Source organism: Gigantopelta aegis, chromosome 15 (assembly GCF_016097555.1).
Source record: "Gigantopelta aegis isolate Gae_Host chromosome 15, Gae_host_genome, whole genome shotgun sequence".
In the NCBI taxonomy this organism is placed as follows: Eukaryota; Metazoa; Mollusca; class Gastropoda; order Neomphalida; family Peltospiridae; genus Gigantopelta; species Gigantopelta aegis.
In genome coordinates this window covers 15,584,976-15,598,572 of record NC_054713.1, presented here as the reverse complement: position 1 = coordinate 15,598,572, position 13,597 = coordinate 15,584,976, and the positions used below count along the sequence as shown (strand labels likewise).

Below are 13,597 nucleotides of genomic sequence, written 5' to 3'. Positions count from 1 at the left end.
ATGGCATTGTTTCTCTGCGGTTCACTGAGACGTGGCATGTCCTGGATTGTCAACTGTCGGCCAGATACAGAGGCCAGGCAAGCGAACACCCTGCACTTTTATACTGTCGGTGTTCATGTTGCACGTGCAGACAACGCACGTGCAGTGGTGACATGGTTTGCACGTGGCTGCGTTTTTGCGAATATTCACATTTTGGAACTTTGTTGTACAGTAGCTGCGTTTTATCGAATGTAACCGTGGGAATGTGTTTGGGACATGCAATGACCTTATATTCACAAAGCATGAACCGGTAGGAAACATAAAATCGGAGTTATAACCCATTTGTACCCTTTTGCGTTTCTTTTTTTGAAGAGTATATAAACAAATATCGTCAGCTGTCTATACGCAACTCAAATATGAACAGCTAAAAATTAGGTATTTATTTGTAATTACATAACGCTTAGGATGACGAATAAATTATAGGATGCGTTACAAATATTTTAGGGGGGGAGCGTTACCCAAACCCCCTTACAAACTTCGCTCGCCACAGTTGAGACACCTCTCAAACCCGATTACTCTTCTGCACACGCCCGTTTCCCTATTAGGTTCTGTTTTGTGGTGGTTGGAGTGTGTGGTCTGGTTTCATTTTGGTAGGGGTGGAGCACTGACGTAGCCGGGGGAGGGTGGGTATAGCCCCACCAATCATGCCTTATTTCCTCCAGCACGTTTAATAGTTTGTTGTCGCCCCATAATATAACACAATGAGTGTAGTCTCTATCCAAATTTTGGTGCCCTCAATATAAAACTCTAGCTAGGATAGTGGCGCGGGTGGGGGGGGGGGCAGGGCGTAGCGTGATCTGGACATGGGGGGGGGGTCGAATATGAACCAAGTGGACCCTTTTTCTATTTTGTTTTTGCACCACCAGAAACTCCACATGTATAAATCTGTATGTTTTAGTTCTGAAAGCGGACCATTTGCTTCAGCGGGGGTGTTCGTCCGAACCCCCGAATTCCCGTCCCCCCCAGCCTACGCCCCTGGAAATGGGGTGACTATCGAGTTTTGGCGGATGTAAGGTGACGTTTAAAACGCGTGAAGTTTTTTGTCAAAACAAAAGGCATTTCTCTGGACAAATATCAAGTTGCATACTTAGCACGAGCGCTAAAGATACCGCAACCAAGTGTCAGACGTCGCCGTTAGAGGACGTGCACTGCTTCGACACTCTCACCTGCGGGACGGAATTTGCACCTGAGACCGTGTAAATAGCAATCAGGGAAAACTGGGACACAGCCTCGTTCTCGCGGCGCGCTTTTCGTTCGTTTGTTATCGTCGACTTCGTTCAACAGACGAACAAGCGGCGTATAGGCTTTCTTGGATTCTTGAGGGGATTTTATTTATTCACTGGTCTCGTCCAAAAACAGAGACTGACACAAAGAAGCGACTGTTCACGACATTGAAAGAATTCAATGAGAAGGAGCTGGAGGTCTTTTATTTTTATTTTATTTTTGAAATTGCGACGAAGGACAAAATCTGCCAACACCTGCATAACCGTATAACGTGTGTTAAACTTAAACTTTCACCATCTCAAACACAACCGTACGATTGTACACTGCAGTTTGTGTTTTGGAATTGAAGCAGAAATCTTCAAAGGTTTGGAACTTACATGTTCTTATTTAGTAGTGGCATGTAAATGTGTCTTTAATTCTTTGGATTTAGTGTAATTTCACAGAGCACTATAATTATGACTATATATAAGTATTGAAAGTTGAGGTTTTATTCATAATTAATTGTTTAGACTCAATACACCTGGGTGCTGGTAATCGTGGAATAACGACAGGTGTGAGGCCCTTTCTGAATGTGACTAAGTGACAGCTAGGCAGATGAGTCATTTTGTTTCTTAGATAATTGTTGAACAGGTGATTTCGAAATAAAATATTAGATTGTACACATGATGGTAGAAATTATATTGGCAGTGGCAGGTCCAGAAAATCCATTTGGGGGGGGGGGGGCTCAGTGTCATGAGGCAGAATTCAAAGGGCACTTTGGGGGAGGTTTGGAGGGGAATCGTAAAAAAAAAGAAGAGTAGAATTAATATATAATAAAATTATAACTGTCGCAAAATTTAGGGGGTCCCAGGTCCCTAACCCCACCCCACCACCCCCCTAGATCTGCCTCTGATCTGGAGTGGGAGGACAATATTGAGTGGAGGGCACATGCAAACTATATTGGGAGGGGGGACACAAGATTTTTTTTTATTTACATTGATTTTTATTTTATTTTTAAATTGGTATCGGCTTAAAACGTAATTAATATGTCGGGGTGTGTGTGTGTAAGAATGTTAACTTTATTCATTATAGACTAGAGTTACGTGTCAGTTCATCAATTCCCTTTTAACACAGACTAATAAAGTGAAGTATACAACCTACTGAGGTGCTATGCTGCATGTACAGATATTTCTTGTTCAAGCCAGTGCACCACGACTGGTATATCAAATGCCATGGTATGTGCTATCCTGTTTTTGGGATGGTGCATATTATATAAAAGATCCATTGCTACTAATGGAAAAATGTAACAGGTTTCCTTTCTAAGATATATATATATATATATATATATATATAGGTCAGAATTACTAAAAGTCTGACATCCAATAGTCGATGATTAATAAATCAATGTGCTCTAGTGGTGTCATTAAACAACTTCAGACACTTGGTCATCAGAGGAAACCTGCTACCCAGTACATTTTCCCATTAGCAGAGAGGAAAGCATATATACCATGGTCTTTGTCTAGTTGTGATGCACTGGCTGGAACAAGAAAAAATCTAATCAGCTGAATGGATCCACTGAGGTGATTCGCTATAGCAACGCAAGCACATCAAGTGAGAACTCAACCGACAGAGCTAAATCTTGCCCCACATAAGTTGAAGTATTACCTCCAGCTTGAATCAGGAAAACAAATTAAGCTAATTAATTTTAAGAAAAAAAGTTTTTTTTAAATATATCGGCCTCCGTGCATTAAAGGAATTTGAACCAGAAACGTGCTGTATAAGAGTCAAGATCCTATCAACTGAGTTAATATTTTAGAAAAGTTAGCCAGGGTGATGTTTAAATTTATCATATCACTACTAAGGAATAGCATTGGGCACGCCCATTACATAAATCACATATTTTGAGACATAAGTATGCAAATATTTAGAACATAAGTATGCAAATTACATTATTACGCAAATTATATACCAAAATGTGGAACTATTTTCACCTGTCAAAATTGTTGATGAACAAACAAACTGTCTTTTGAAGTTGTCTTTTGCAAGTATGCAAAGTATGAGAAAATCCCCGCAATTGCAGAGACGTTATTCCAAAAATGTAGGCAAACACACAAAATCCCCTTCGGTGTCCCGTTGAAGTTTTCAAGTTTTATTCTTCAAAACGACAGCGAAACGTTTGTGCTGACGACCCATTCTACATTGCTACACACACACACACACACACACTCGGTATGCCGAAAGCAGAACAGTGGTTCCTCGGGCAATGCATTGGTAGAAATAAACTTGCTGGACTGATGAAAAACATGTGTTCGAGTGGTAATATTTGTACCACTAAACGACTGACGAACCACTCTGCACACAAATATCTGGTCCAAAAACTGAACGACAATCACGTTCCTGCTCATTAAAACATGCAGATAACAGGACACAAAAATATTCATTCAGTTAATGCATACAGCCATATAAATCACGACCAACACAAAGAACTGTCGCACATTCTGTCCGCGATATCTACATCTTGTGAATCCTCAAGTTTGGTTCCCGTGTGTTCATCTTCGAAGGAAATCTGACAACACTTTTAAATTCGAAACAATCACAGATCATCAATATTTCCGGCGGTGTGAACACCATTTTTAGAGGCAATGCCAGTGGGGGCAACATCGTAATAAATCTGGCTCAGCCTAAAAGTCCTGTTGTCCCCATAAAACAACGAAGAATCATTTTTGACCGTGATTCCGACGGCGACTGAACTTGATGAAGCCCTTAAATAGGTCAGTGACGTAGATACGCCTATGTCTGACAATGACGTAGTATTCAGCAAAATTCCGCGAAAAGTTATTTTGAAAAATTTGGCTATTGTCAATTATTTTATTATAATTTCATTGTGTATATATAAAACTGTTAAATTAGTATTAAATTGTTTAAATAGCTACAATCGTTCTGTCCGCTTTTAACCTAGTTTCAGAAAGCATAGATAACCTTCAAGGTGTATTGACAAACCGATTATCAGCTGAGTGATTGACATGTACATGTATTCATACGTCATAACAAATTGTTACGTCCGAGTGTTGGGGTTTTGTTTATTAATCATTTAAGTGAAAAATAAACAAAATTGACAGTGATATGATAAATAGAATTCGTCACTTGTATCTTTTTAATATGGTAAATATCAACCCATTTGGACATGTTAATCTGTATTTGTCTCGCCAAAGGCTCGACAAATACAGATTAACGAAGCCTCGGTTGATATTTCCCATATTAAAAAATACTCGTGACGAATCCTCTATATATTTTCCAAGGGAGCATGATCTGAACCCACCTAGAAACATATCACTCACCAGTAGCGTAGAAAGGTGCCAAAAAGTTGAGGGGGGAGGGGGCACATAAATATAAATAAACCATCGCTGCTGCTACTGGATCAAGAAAAATGGGGGCACTTTCCCCCCTTCCCCCTCCCCCCCACACACACACTTCCTACATCGGTGCTCACCAGTTTAGGTCTCCTCCCCTACAAAATTTCCTGTACACATTCCTGCAAATTCAAAGTAGCTACTGTCATTAGGATCACTTTATAGGTAGTACTAAACCAAATAACTTCCGGCTGGGTCAGAGTTCGAGGTGCACCGAACTTTTGATAGAGAAGTGAACACCACAAGTCCTGTGCTTGGTACGTTATAAATGTGAGTGTGTTGGTTGTAAAAAATAATAGTTTCATCTAGGTCAAAAAAAATATGCAATTTTATTTCATCTAGTACCAATATGTCAAGTAGCCTTGTGCTTGAAACATGTATGGGGTACCTGTAAAAAAAAAAAGTACTCAAATTTTGTGCGGAACTAGGGTAGTCATAGACGCTACCCGTTATCTTAGAAACGAGCAGCTTGACCCCCAATTTTTTCTGATTCACTTTAAGTGTGAGGGGTGGTAGTATTTATATCCGTGGCGTTTATGTCGGTTGATACGTTGCAGGTAGGAGTTTTAGCCACATATGTTACTATTGTCGTCTATGGGATTTGATTTGGTAGTATACACCCTATACCAGTACTACTACTACAAGCTTTGCAATTAAGAAAACGTTCACAGCAAAGAACAAGTAGTGGGGAAAAAGCATTCTAATATAGCCCACAGCAAACAAAAGTGCTGTGGAGACTGGAGAATTTGAAGCAGCTGGTGGGGGCAGGATGCAGCCCAATGGTAAAGTGCTCACCTGATGTGTGGTCAGTCTGGAATCATTCCTTTTGGGTTATTTCTCATTCCAGCCAGTGCACCACAACTAATATATCAAAGGCCGTGGTATGAGCTGTCCTCTGTGGGATGGTGCATATAAAAGATTCCTTGTTGCTAATGGAAAAATGTGGTGGGTTTCCTTTCGAAGACTAAATGTCAAAATTATCTTCAATAACCAGTGATTAATAAAACAATGTGCTCTAGTGCTGTTGGTAAACAAAACAAACTTTAACTACATAAGTAATTCTGGGGTGAGGAAGTGGTAGTGATATTTACAAAATAGTTTGAGAAATGTGTAGAATTTCAAGCAGCTGGAGTGAATCGGTGTCCAGATTGACGACAGGTGTTCGGAGAAATAGCATTCATTGTTTGTTGCCAGTACCTGAACATGCATCTACACAAAGAAAGAACGTTTTTCATATGGTAAAGAGTTTCAGCAACAGACAGCAGATGTCTACAGACATTTATACAACATATATTATACAGAGCAGACATATACAACATATTATACAGAGCAGACATATATACAACATATACAGAGCAGACATATATACAACATATATTATACAGAGTAGACATATACAACATATATTATACAGAGCAGACATTTATATACAACATATATTTTACAGAGCAGATATTCATATATATGCAACATGTATTATATGGGTAGGTGTAAGGCCACTACACCGACTTCCGTCTCACTAACACCTAACCCTCTGTTTTGCACACAGTCCAGATAGCTGAGGTGTGTGCACAGGATAGTGTGCTTGAACCTTAATTGGATTATTAGCACAAAAATAACTACAAATGAATGAATGATGTATCTAGTGGGAATTTCTCTTATTAGCTCAGCTGATAGAGCATTGGACTTTTTTCTTCATCTACATGTTTTAGTGTTGGCATAAAGGGTATACTATACCAAATAAAATCACATAGGTGACCATGTTAACATTTGTGTTTTATAAACACTATGCAATGTATCAACCAAATTATGACCCATAAATATCCGTACTACAAGTACAACCCCTACATCAAAGTATTAACTGAAGAAAATAGTACTTTTCACGGCTCATTTTCGGTATAACCAGATGTTTTTACAACACCCTTAGTTTCATAGAAAATTTGAGTACTTTTATTTTTTTACAGGTACCTCATACATGTTTCAAGCACAAGGCTACTTGACACAATGGTACTATAGAATAAAATTGCATACACTTTTTGCCTAAATGAAATGATTTTTTTTTTACAATGAACACTCACATTTATCACCAATGGCAGGCAAGACCTGTGGTATTAACTGTTCTATCAAAAGTCTGGTGCACCTCACAATTTGACCCATACGGAAGTTATTTTGTATAGTACTACCTATGGTGCTCCTACTGGCAGTGGCTAGTGGGAATTTCCCTAAATTAGCTCAGTTGATAAAGCACTATCCAGTCTAAGGGGTGGGACATAACTCAGTGGTAAAGTGTTTGCTTGATGCATGGTCGGTCTAGGATCGATCCCCGTCGGTGGACCCATTAAGCTATTTCTCGCTCCAGCCAGTGCTCCACAACTGGTGTAACAGAGGTCGTGGTATGTACTATCCTGTCTGTGGGATGGTGCATATAAAAGATCCCTTGCTGCTAATCAAAAAGAGTAGCCCATGAAGTGGTGACAGTGGGTTTCCTCTCTCAGTATCTGTGTGGTCCCTTATCCATATGTCTGACGCCATATAACCGTAAATTAAATGTGTTGAATGCGTCATTAAATAAACCATTTCCTTCTATCTAGTCTCTTGCTCAGTGTTCCTGTTTCGAATCCTCTCTGTGGAGGTTGATTTATCACTTACATTTGGATATTAATTTTATCTGTTACGTACATGTATTTGGAATAAATCTTGGCTCTATTTAATTAATGTCTGTCACAAGCTGATGGCAGTGTGCTGCGAGTTGCCACGGTTTCAGTAAACTAGTTGTATATATCCTGTCTCCATGGCCTAATGTATATTCACACCAGGGTAACAGGTGGTTGTGTTGGGCACTGATTTGTCAACAGTGATATCCTGTATCAATAGCACTTAACTGAAGACGAAATCGATGACCCACTCAAACTTGCTGTTGTCAGCCCAGCAGTGATACATACTTTTTGAAGAAACTGTCTTAGGTTTGAAGCCATTAATTGTATTAAACATGTTTCTGACCAAAATAGCTTTTTTAATGAGTAACATTACATAAAAATGCAATATATTTTTTTACTTGGAACATCTAGTCGAAATCGATGACCCACTCAAACTTGCTGTTGTCAGCCGAGCAATGATACAGGCTTTTTGGAGATACTGTCCTGCATTTCAAGCCATTGTATTAAACATGTTTCTGATCAATATGGCCTTTTTAATGAGTAAAATTACATAAAAATACAATATATAGAGGATATTTCATGTTTTTTGTCAAATATGATTTATCTCATAGAGTGAAGTTTGTAATCGAGTGAGGGAATATATGATTGCAAACTTCACGAGATGAGATATAAATCATGTTTGATAAAAAACATGAAATTTTCTATTTATTATATAACTTTTGGCAATTTACCTTTATTTTTAAAATGTTTTCAGCAAAATAGTTCTGGCTTTCTTACAGTGACGATAACACATTTTAGAGTGAAATGTTCACTCTAAAATGTGTTATCGTCACTGAGTGACTGATAACACTTTTATTTCACTGACATTTTAAGATATTTCACTAAATGTTATATAATAAATTTTCTTATTTAGAATATCTTGTCAAAATCGATGACCCACTCAAACTTTCTGTTGTCATTTGAGAAATAATACAGGCTTCTTGGAGAAACTGTCCTGGGTTTCATGCCATTGTATTAAACATGTTATTGACCAATATAGCCTTTTTAATGAGTAAAATTACATAAAAATACAATGTATGTTCTTATTTAGAACATCTAGTCAAAATCAATGACCCACACGAATTTGCTCAGCAGTGATACAGAATTCTTAAATAGACTGTTCTGATCGAGTTTTCAATCATTAATTGTATTGCAATATGTTTTTGATCACAAGAGCTTTTTAATGGCTAAAATTAAATATTAAATAAATTTTTTTTTAATGTTTAGAACAACTAATTCTTGTAGAAAGTCATGATATTTGCATATGCCATTTTTGAGTTGGGTCGTATGAAAAGTTAAGAAAAAAAGAAAATTAGTTCATCATTAATTTTATTCCCAGGGAACATTCTGTTAAGTATCGTGTGTGATTCGCTACACAGATTTCAGAGATCGCTACATAATTTTCAAACATTTAAACAGTAGTTCAGTTGACTAGAAATATTGCTAATCAAGATTTTGAAAGCAAATTGTTCCCTGATCCAGGGCTAGCTGTGGGTGAGAAAAACGTTTCACCAAATTGTCTATTAAACTTCAAAAATTGCAGAATTCAACAGTTATTTTCTAAACAAATGTCAATTATTACATGAAGTTATTTCGCCAAATTAAAATAAAATTTGCCAACTGCTTTCAAAATTCGCAATTGGTGAATTTGGCGAATTTGGCGAGTGCCAGAGGTAGCCCTGCTGATTCCATGTAAACAAGAACTGTAATAATATTAAATTGTGCTGATGATTGGAATATAAAAGTCTTGGATTTTTTTTTGATAAGAAAATGTGTGAAGCATACAGAAAAACACAGTTTTATCAAATACTTGTACACTTATATTTGGTGACCTGAGACTATGTTTTTGTTGTGTTTCAGTGGTGAATTTATTTTATTATCTTGACATGTGTGTACGTGTGAATCCCCCTCCTCCCCCCACATACACACACTAAAATTCACTTCCTGATAATCAATGACTGGAACTTCTTTTAAAGACTTAAATTTTTGTAAAGATAAAAAACAAGCATGAACTGTCAACATGGTAAGACAGCAAGTTCAAACTGGGGGTTCTTTGTATCCTTTGACAGCAAACCGACACTGTAACTTTGCGGTTCACTTTGTGACACGTCAAACCGAAATTAGCCATTCAGAAGTGCGTATCACATTTCTGCTGAGAGTGTTGGACAATAGTCTGCCAACCGCAAAACACTCGAGGAATTACGGTGTATTCACAGTGTGTGTGTGTGGACCATCACACAACACCACAGTAATAACCACAATTGACACGGGGTCACATTGCTTACCCCACACACTACTGCATGGTAACAGGGCTCGAAACATCAAATTTCACGAAGCTTTCAATTTTTTACATTTAGCAGGTCTACAAATAATTCCATTATTTAGATTTAGCAGGCCTACAAATAATTCCATTTTTTACATTTACCAGGCCTACAAATAATTCCATTTTTTACATTTAGCAGGCCTACAAATAATTCCATTTTTTACATTTAGCAGGCCTACAAATAATTTCATTATTTAGATTTAACAGGTGAACAGTTTGTTTTGTTTAACGAAATCACTAGAGCACATTGAATTAATTAATTAATCATCAGCAATTGGATGAAAAAAAATTGGGTAATTCTGATATATAGTCTTAGAGAGGAAACCTGCTACATTTTTCCTTTAGCAGCAAGGGATCTTTTATAAAGTTTGTTTTGTTTAACAACACCACTACTAAGTCTAGAGCACACAGATTTATTAATCATCAACTACTGGATGTCAAACATTTGGTCATTTTGACATACAGTCTTAAAGAGGAAACCCGCCACATTTTTCAGTTAGTAGCAACTTGGGTTCTTTTATATATGCACCATCCAACAGACAGGATAGCACATAGCACGGCCTTTGATTTACCAGTCGTGGTGCACTGGCTGGAACGAGAAATAGCACAATGGGCCCACCTGTTCCCCCAAACCGACCGCACATCAGGCGAGCATTTTATCACTATAAAATAGAAGTGGTATGTACTGTAATGTTCATGAGAAAGTGCATATAAACAAGTGGTGGCTAAGGTTTTTCTTTCTCTTTCTTAGAGGTGAGACGTGGCCTAGTGGTAAAGCGCACATCTTGATGCGTGGTTGGTCTGGGATTGATCTCCGTCGGTGGGCTCATATAGGGCTATTTCTCGTTCAAGCCAGTGCACCACGGCTGGTATATCAAAGGTTGTGGTATGTGATATCCTGTCTGTGGGATGGTGCATATAAAAGATATCTTGCTACTAATCGAAAAATGCAGCGGGTTTCCTCTCTATGACTGTCAAAATGACCATATGTTTGGCATCCAATAGCCGATGATTAATAAATCAATGTGCTCTAGTGGTGTCATTAAACAAAACAAAGTCCTTCTTTCGTAAGAGGTGAAATGTATCCCAGTGGTAAAGCACTTACCAGATGCGTCTTTGTTTTGGGATTGATCCCCATCGGTGGGCTCATATAGGGCTGTTTCTCCTTCAAGCCAGTGCACCATATATGGCTGGTATATCAAAGGCTATGGTATGTGGGATGGTGCATATAAACAATCCCTTGCTACTAATGAAAAAATGTAATAGGTTTCCTCTATAAGACTATGTCAAAATAACCAAATGTTTGACATCTATCAGCCGATGATCAATAAATCAGTGTGCTCTAGTATTGTTGTTAAACAAAACAAACTTTTATCTTTAACATTTTCAAAATAAACACATTCAAAGACCAAATAGCCATTGTTTATTAATGTGCTGAGGTGTTATTAAATTCATGTTTATTTCTTTTCATCTCTCTGTCATTTATGGTCTCCACGAGTCCAAAATATTGGACTCGGGTACTTGAGGGTCAAACTCGACCCAGACCCAAGTACCCGACACTTTCTCTTAATGATGCTAAGACTAAGGAATAAAGTAAAATAGCATTATGCATCTTAATTCCAGCGCTGAACATAAGATGCCAAATCATACTATTGTATTGCATTGCACACATTAGCATATAGCCCTGTAATGTAATCGGCTGCATGCTGCATATGGCAAAAATGATGTAAAAAGTATACTTAAATGACAATTAATGCTCTTACTTGCATGGTGCTTAACCGTAACTTGGTTCTGTGAATGGACTCCAGTCTTACTAGACTTGGCCTGTGCCCGAGAGTACTCGTGGAGACCCCACTGTCTGGACCTAGTGTCAGAATAACGATATATATATATATCTCCACCCTGCTTCCTATATATATATATATATATATAGGAAGTGGGGTGGGGGGCAAGGGGCATTTGCCCCCCCCCCCCCCCCCCACTTTTCAGATATTTTGCTTTATATTTGCTTTTTAATTGTATAAAAGTGTTCCCACCCCGACTTTTTGGCACCTTCCTACACCATTGTATATGACACACCAACTTGCCATACATGTAGTTTAAAATGCGCAGCGGTTTTGTGAGATAAACATTCCTTCCTTCTGAACTGAGTATCCCAAGTACTGTATGTTAAATACCTAATAGCAGGGTTGAAAATTAGCAGTCGCCCATGGCGACCTTTATTGGTTAAGGGTGACTAAGAATTTTACAAAGGTAGTCCATTGGGCGACCATTGATATTTAGAGTCTGGCGAGCATGGTACCTGTTAAAAAATAAATGCACTGAAACTGAATTGAATTACAAATGTGACAAAATAAAAAATACACCGCGTCTCCGCTGGCGCAAACTACAGACAGCCACTCCCTAAGAAATCCTATACTTTAGAGTTCATTCCTCTTGCATCGCCATAGACAGGACTGCCACTCGCAGACTAAGTTACTAAAGCAGTCGCTGTACTACCTTTTAAGGTTTTAGTCTCTGTATATTGCATTATCGATTACTTCAGAAACTATGCACGTCAAGCTGCATAAATTGGCTGTTCTAGCATTTTTCTTTACTCCTGTATTAAACATATTTAATCTGTATTATTTAATTGTAATTTGTAAAGAAATATTTTTATTTATAATGGATTTCTTTTTCAAAAAAGGTTTTTGGGGGTTGGTATGGGTTTAAAACTTAATAATATGTTGTTTAATATGACTTTTAACTTCATTCATTATGAAGTTACATGGCAATTCATCGTATACGTTTTAACGGAGATGGACTATATACATTATAATATATACTAGTATGTATATTACCGGGTATTATTATACATTCTTATTATTCAACAAAGATTTAGATTTTGGTTATACAGTTAAATTGGAGGGCTAGTTGAATTTGAGAAGGGCCAGTAAGATTTTTCTTCAACTGGCCCAACTGGCGACCATGGTTTTCATGTTAATTTTGAATCCTGTAATAGTCGCTGACAGTATGCTATACATGTATTATTAAGCAATGTTAATATTTCTTTCCTTTCTGTATACAAGTATACCAGCTTCATTAAATTCACTTATTATATAACACTATTATGAAAACTTATTTCCATTGTTCTGTAATTGGCAACGTTGTTAAATAAATATTGGTTCTTCTGCACATTATTTTCTTTGTAAAACATGTTTTCTTTTGAGGGGCTTTTTCAGCAGCAATTAAAAATAATCTGTTACCAGCTAGGGTAGATAACTCTAATTCTACATGTACATTGCATGTACAATGGCCTTTGGATTTGATCCAAGTTAAATGATAAAAGGTCTTGATAATGTGAAGAGTAAATACTAGAGCTTAGACAAAACCAAATCCGGTTCCCTCTGCTTTAACATGCTTATATGACATCAATATTTATTTATGTCTTTATAGCCCCGGCTAAACAGTGGAGTGTTTGTATACAGATGTTGATTACATGAACTTATTAAATAAATCGTGTTGTGAGATGGCTGGCTGGGCAAGATTGATGTTTTTTTATAATGTGTGTCAGATTTGAAGTTGTTGTGGTTCACAGTATATCATGTAGGTGTATTTCGGAATAATATTGGCCTTTAATCCCAAGAAAAAACAAAACACAACAAGTTTAACAAACTGTAAGCAACAAAGAGCAGTGGAAACAGGTATGTAGAACTGACAAAATAGAGCAAATACATTTTTTATCTGACCTCCATGTGGATTATAGTGACTGTGGCTAAAAGGTATTGAAGAATGGTGTGCAATGGTGATAGAATTGATCAGGATATGTTCTAAATGAGTAAATCGTTAATATAATACACAAAGCCTTTTTAACAGTTTGCAATTGTTCTGATTACTTCTCATTTTGTGATCTGTACTGCAAACTGCCTTCTACATGTTTCTGATGC

The 13,597-nt window shown here is 37.4% G+C and overlaps 1 protein-coding gene across 1 annotated transcript in view; it reads left to right on the top strand.

Annotated features, from left to right (window-relative positions):
• The first annotated feature begins 1,282 nt into the window (after nt 1-1,282).
• Nucleotides 1,283-13,597, top strand: part of LOC121390577 — a 72,630-nt gene continuing 60,315 nt past the window's right edge. The window contains exon 1 of the mRNA XM_041522426.1: nt 1,283-1,627. The gene's annotated coding sequence lies outside the window, so the exon portion shown is untranslated. The remainder of the gene's footprint in view (nt 1,628-13,597) is intronic.